The sequence below is a fragment of the Protopterus annectens genome, chromosome 7.part0 (genome assembly GCF_019279795.1).
Source record: "Protopterus annectens isolate FY-2018-M chromosome 7.part0, PAN1.0, whole genome shotgun sequence".
Classification (NCBI taxonomy): domain Eukaryota; kingdom Metazoa; phylum Chordata; order Ceratodontiformes; family Protopteridae; genus Protopterus; species Protopterus annectens.
Window position 1 is genome coordinate 1,754,250,384 of NC_056739.1, and position 7,500 is coordinate 1,754,257,883.

Below are 7,500 nucleotides of genomic sequence, written 5' to 3' on the forward strand. Positions count from 1 at the left end.
CGTGTGTGTGTGTGTGTGTGTGTGTGTGTGTGTGTGTGTGTGTGTGTGTGTGTGTGTGTGTGTATGTGTGTGCATATATGTTTGTGGGAGATTAAATGGGGGAGTTCTTGTGGCAATGTGATGCATTGACAGCTGGTAGGGCAATTTAAAGATATGAAAATTACACTGAGGTCCTTCCTTGTTGGGGCTAATGTCACTGCATCACATTTGTCAGCATCATGGAAAGAATCCCTTTTGGCCATAATGCTTATCCCTTGCAGATGGGCACTTTCTGAATCCCTAGACAGATGTTTCCCTTTCTGAAAACAGTAAGGAAGTATTGTAATATATGTCAGTGACAAAGTGGGATGTCAGTGTTGATACATATTGTAATAATAACTATTCTTGCTAAGAATGTGCTTGAGAACCACTATGGGCAGCAAGCGTTTGTAGGTTATCTATGCTTTCTCAGTTAGGAATTGTAATGTATTTTACTGTTAAATAACTCAAGAGACTGTCTCCATGTTACGCATGATTGCAGACACTCTATGTGATTCCACCAGAAGCATTTTTTTCCCATTTCACAAAAACATTTACAGGCAGATTTCATCTGACCTTATCAAAAGATGGAGACTCAACATGGGGTAAAACTATTAACATCACATCCTATGTACTGACTGATACTCGTGGTCAGGGTACTAATCATAACTCGATGGTTAATTTAGCATTGCTTATCCAGTCAGTTCTAAAAGATACTTCAGCATTAAGAGATGCCAATAATAACCAATAGCTCCACATGGCAGAGTTAGCAGATTAGCTAAATGTGCAGCAACAAGAACCACAAAGGCACAAGGACTCAGCCTTGTCATAGTCTGTCTATATAAGCCATTAGCAACAAACTTCACATTGCCTGAAGTTGAAATTAGATGACCTTGAAGACCAATGCAGGAGGAACAACCTATGAATTATAGGATTGTTGAAGGGCAAGAAAAAAAAAGTGATTCTGTTAATTTTGCAAACAGATAACTGGTATAAAAGCATTACATCTGAGTGTGTCTCAAGCCATCTCCCAAAAATAGATCTAATAGTCATCAAGAACACTTTATACTGTACATAGTAGACAACATTGAGCAGGACATGCTACAGAAGAAATTCAGGGAAAAGTGGTAACACTTTACAGCTGACAGTGACATATGTTAGGTTTGTACTAGGTTCCCATAACACACTGAACGACAAAAAAAATGCAATGTCCTGTTGATAAGAAGCTGGTGGGATACTAATTATTCAGTGCAAACTCCAGTTCTTCGCCACCCTTCACATAGTACATCAAGGACAGCAGCACTCGTTTGACTTCCTAGGGGATGCAGAGGCTTTGTGGAAGCCACAAGCTGTAGGGAGGCATAATTACAGCAGGAAGAACAGGTGCAAAATATAGAGAACCTCTGCAAATGGGCTGGAAAGTCATCCCCACTGACTTCTAGCAACACACCAAAATGGAAAAATAGAGGAGATCCAGTTCACCTCTCAGCCTTCCAGGTCCAAGGGTGCAACAAGGACTTTTCCAAGTGCAAGTGGGGATGTCAGCATCTAACTAATATGCTCCCCTGGCTGAAGATGAAGAGAAAGATGAAGAGTCTACTATATTTGATACTCCAATTTCACACCTGATAAATTAACCCGGATGGAATTTGTGGTGTCTGGATAGGAGCTGGTCAAGATGACAGTAAAGATTACCAATGAACCTAAGTGCAAAGCAGAGTAAATGTGGGCTGGCTGAAATTTGATCTGGTTTGTCACCAGACCCCAGGTGTTGGACTTAAATTGTTGACATAAAGCTATGGACTGCTTGTTGTAATTTGTTTTTTGCAAACTTGTTGTTAAATATTTCATACTGACATAAAGTAGTACATATGTTGTTGCTCATTGCAATATTGGTTTCTTTAGGGAATCCAATCAAATGACAGGCTGAAGTTGAGCAGTGGCAGACTCTTACATGATTTGCTAAGATGAAGTCTGACAATGCACAGGGCTTGGTGTTCCTCCCATCCAGGAACCACATGCTTGACAGGTATCAATGGTACCTCTAAATCAGTGTATTATACTCTCTGTTAATTTCCATTATGATGTGAAGAGGGTAGAGATGGGGAGATATATTGAATGCCCTATGGTGCTACTATATAGAAGCAGCTATTCTTGGGCATGTTAGAGAGCGATGTAGCCAGAGTGTGATGCTTTGAGGGGTGGTCATTCTGTTATTTAACACTGTTTGTCCCCTCAGCCTCCCAATCATCAGCTCGTTTTCAGCCAAGAGACCCACTTGTTCCCTCATCACTGAGGGTGAGAGTCAGTTAAGAGAACCCATCAAGTAGTCAGTCATTCAGGGTGGTTCAAGGGTTTTTCCTTTAAACCCTCAATACTCTGATCATATATAGTATATGCAAGGGAAGGGAGCATGTAGTGGACTGACCACAAATCCAGTCTTCTCTTCCTCAAGGAGTATTGTCAGCAAGCAGCCTTGCTGTCTACCCTCAGGCATAGGAGGTGATTTATTTGTTCTCTACTGGAGAAATTACAACCATCCAGTGTACTCACCAAACCCCAACAACCCATCCCTCGCCCCTGGGAGAAACAAGTGGGACACACTCCTTCATACCTCTCCCTCTCTGCCTCTTGCAGTGCCAGGGCTATTTATTTAACCATGGCTGCTTAGGCTGCAGTCAGGTCTCAGTTTCTCTGCTCCATGAAGCCAGGCTACCGTAATTCGATTTTTAGTTCCCCTGTCATTGGCTAACACAGTGTTACTGCTGCGAGGAGACAATAGCTCAGCTCTTGCCTGCTTGTAGGAGATCCTTAAAGTGATTACAAGTCAAAGTTTGAGTTTTATCTTTTTAATATACTATTTCATTATTCTTAATGGTCTGGGCAATGCTCTGAATTTCTTCTGGGGATTGCAGAAGTCTTTTGACACCTTGTACTCAGACAGAGTTATGTCTCACTGGATTATTTTGGTATTGTAATTGTGGACTGGCATTGTAGTTCCTGTCTTTTGGGTGTCATAATGCCAATGTTTGTATAGGTAATATTGTATCTGTAATTTGCACCTGAGCTGTTCTGTTTTATAAAGGTAGGTCAGAGGGAAATGAGAAAGGGACATATTTGATTGCATAGAGTTGTGAGTCAGACTCACAACGAGGACCACTTGGCAAGGCAATGATGAAAAGAGTGGGGGGCACAGTTTGATGCAAGGTCTCTTTTTTACTTTTAATATTGAAAATTAGAGGCCTATCAATATGGTGTCAAACAAAGAGCTTTCAAAATTATCTGAAAAAAAGGGAGCTGGTCTGATAATGTTGTAGGAGTCAAAATTTAAGGCTTAAATGACTGACAACTTTTTGTGTCAAGCTGCCACGAGAAAGAAAAGAGAAGAGTTCTTATCTGAGTTAAGGAGGTTTCATATTGGTTGCCAACAAAGCAAGTGGGTGGCACAATCAGGGTAGACTGGGGTTTGTATCCTACTATACCCCTAATCGTTCACTCCATAGCTCTGATCAACATCTCCTAGATATTTACAAATGTAATAAAAATGTTGGCAAACTCTTATACAAACACTCAGTGTTCCTGGCCTGTAAACAAACTCCCCTCCAATGTAAATAAACCGCTTCAAAACAGAGCTAAAACACTACCTATTAAACTCATGGTCCTGCCCCTGCCAGGACCCTACTTAAATCCCCCTTCTCTATCTTTTATTCAACTACTTCATTCTTTTTACAGCTATAACTCTTATGACTCTATTTCATGCAAATAGAAGTCATAGCTACTTGTTCAACATGTAATGCTTTTCGCAGCTGTAATCTATGCAAATATGTATATTTCATTAGTTACTTGACTTGTAACAACATTTGTATATAATTACTCTCTCATTTTTAAATATTTTCCACCTACTATGTACCTGATTTCTCTGCCTTATGGAACTGCTTTTTTCTGCTTTATGTTACCATCAGTTTTTTTTAATTGTATTGTTAATCTCGAATGTAAGTTCATAATTGTTTGTATTACACTCAAGCTTTTCTCCTCAGGTATCCACTGAAAATGGGCTTCTGGATCAATTGGATAAACCTGGTTAACAAATGTCAAATAAATAAACCAGAACACTCAGTCCAATTCAGTTTGGTTTTGTCAAGCCAGTTGATGCCTACTCGACCTTGTGGACTTCTTTGAGAAGCTCATCAAGGAAATGAAAAAAGGCAAAATAGTGCATACTGCCTGCCCTGACTGTCAAAGGCATATAATACAATACCCAACTCAGGCATTGTGGACAAGCTGACTAAATTGGGTATAAACCTCTATGTCACCTGCTGGATAGCCAGCTGGCAAACAGATAAGACTCAAAAAGTCAGATAGGAGAGTCTGTCTCCACAAAAAAGACCGGTCACTAGTGGAGTCCCTCAATGCTCAGTGAGAGGTCTGGTCATTTTTAGAATCCACTTATCTGAAGTAAAAGCTAGTGTCAAAGGCATTTGGTTGACCCACGTCCTTTTGGCATAAGAATCACAGGCAAAGTCAAAAATAATGTGAGGGTGGGCAGAAGTCGAGAAAATAGGGACATAACTTAAAAAATGGTCTTTTAAAGTTAGAAAGTTGCTAAAATAACAAGTTTTGCTTTACCATGCATTTTCGGAAAGATACGAAGTCTGAAACTCAAATGTCTGTCATTATTTAGTAACTGCATTCCTCGATGATTTTTCAGAAAGCCACAAATTGTATGAGGAATAGGCCACAGACATAAGGCATAAATCTTAGTATTCTTTGAAAATCTGGACAGTTCATGGGTAAGTGCTAAGCCTAGCCAATTTCCTTCAATGGTAAGATTCAAACCTTGTACCTTTAAATACCTTGACTATTATGCCAACCCAGAGAGAAGTATGATAACTCCCAGCAGCAGCAAGTGTGGGTGCGGTATTAATATAATATACTACTTGGCTGAGGTAAGCTAGTAGGATGTCTAGCAGGCCAAGGGGGATTTTCTTTACTACCTCAGCATATGCATGAGACTAGGCATAATGCTTTGGTGATATGGTAATGTAGAGCTGTTCTTGTTCTGCTTACTGACAGTGAGTGGGGTGGGGAGATTAGCCTCCAACTTAGATAAATAGGTGCATTTCTCACAGGTGGAACCAGTAGGCATTAGAAGAAGTGGTTGTCAGTAAACATAAAGCAGTTGTTACACTGCCTCAGAAAACTGACTGCTAGTAGGCTGGCTAAGAATGAGACTAAAGCAGGCTGAGATTCTATGGTAAAAGGCAGTGTTAATTTTGGGGGGGTGGTTAGGGAGTATTGATTGCACAGATAATAGAATTGATAGATAATATAGATCTAAAATCAGTACAAACCAGTAAAAGTTGAGGACACAAAATGTATAACCAGCTGTTATTTACAAAATAAGAGGGATCATTTTTGAATGAGATTTTACCTGATAAAAATTGATTATACCTATAGTTAACTATGGAGTACTCAGTATTATGGATCTATAGAATACAGTGGAAAGTAAATGAATTGATATAAGCTGGACCTTTAATACTTTTAACACAATGCACTAAAATAACACTGCAATCAACAAAAAATAATATTTGGGAAATAAACCAAGAAATTCAGATAAATAATGTGAAGAAAATAAACCATGAATTTTACCTTTCCCTCGTATGTAGTCAATCAACCATTTTTAACTTCCTAGAAATTGTGGTGTAGTAAATCATTAATGATATCTATGTCCCCTTGAAAAATGAAAAACAGATTGTCAATGTAGCTGAGATGCACTATGATGAAATTCCAAAAAGTGTTATTGTAAATGACTTCCAGCTCTGAAGCATTCAATACTAACTTGGCAAAAGTGGGGGCTACTGTTGCCCCCATTGCCATCCCACAAATATAATCATATAATTTATTATTGAATATAGAAAAATATTTTATGTATGATATCTAACAACTCATAAATGCATTCCGGCATCACAATACTTTTAATGTTCATTAGCCCAGTATTAATGCCGTACTTTCACTTTGTGGAATTATTGTGTATAAGTCACTGATGTCTAAAGTGACAAATGAAAAGTTTTTCTCAAAGTCTACATTTCTAAGGATTTCTAGTAAGTGCCATGAGTCTCTTAAGTGGGATTGTTTTTAGTCTTTTGAGATCTATCAGTAACTGAATATAGTTACTGGTTCAGTTTTACTACCTTTGGCACTTATTATTGGTCTAAAAGGAGGTTTGTTGATAGATTTATGAATTTCCAATATTAAAAAATATTTGGTAAACAAAATATTCTACTGTCAAAAAATCATATAGCTCTAAAGAAACTCTATTGGCATGTAGTAGTTTAAAAAGCTCACTGTCTGTTTGTTTGCATGCAGTTAGTATCATACAATGACACTCTGGTGTAAAAAGAGACATCTTTTAAAAAAACGTCAATACAATTTACATAATTCTGTGTGTCCATCAAAACTAACTACACCATCCTTGCTGGCTTCCATTTTTCTGAGCCTTTGTTAGTAAAAATCTCTATCAGGGTCATTCTCTCGTCATTTGATAACCTGAAGACTCTCCTCTCTCTAATGTTTTTTAGAATCTCTTTAATCTCCTGATCATGTTTTTTTTTCAAATGCAAGTATTATGGATTTAAGGAGAGGGTTTAACAGACTTGTCCATTTAAACTTATTTTCATCAGTTTTGATGTAACCTAGTTCTTTCATAATGTGATTCAGGCTCAGTTTCCTGCAAAACAGTTTTAATTCAATTAGTGTTTTTATTGAATTGAGCTCCGATAGAAGGAGTGAAATTAAAGTCTTTTTAAAGCACTTTTCTCTGTTGTGAAGCCACTGTCACTTCACCTAGATTGTATATCTCAAACTCTGATGATTTCCTTACTTCAATGTTAGCTGAAATATTGGTGAGATAATGTTGCAAGTTACTGTTCAACATTTCCTGACATGCTGAATGCAGCTGTGTCATTGAGCTATTGTTATTACCTAAGTTACTGATGAAAATTTTGAACTAAGCAACTTATCCCCACTGAAAATAGCCCTTTCTACTGTAATGATATTGTGCTGATCAAATCTGGTATAATAACATCAATAAAAGGTCTATATTACTTACTTGGCTTTCTGCTGTTGTGTATCCCAGTTTGGTACTGGTGTTGGAATCCTGCATTCTAAAAAATCTGCAGTCTATACAGCTTCAGATTAGGTTAATTTGTGTGCAATCCTTTTAGACCTTCTAAGCAATGTGTTGTTGTTTGGAGGGTCTAAAGGAATTGCTAGGTTTACTTCCTGTTCTTTTACAAAGTCACTGGTCATGTTGTTGAAATAAGCATTCTGATTGGTCCTTTCATGCTTTTTTAACCATAAGCAGTCCTTTTTGTGTATTCATCCAAGTCATGCTTTAAAGTCTTATTCTTTCCCTTTGGTAAGACTTCATCTGCTGTCTCTAAACAAGAAAATAAGTCATTGTATCTTGAGTGATTTTTACTG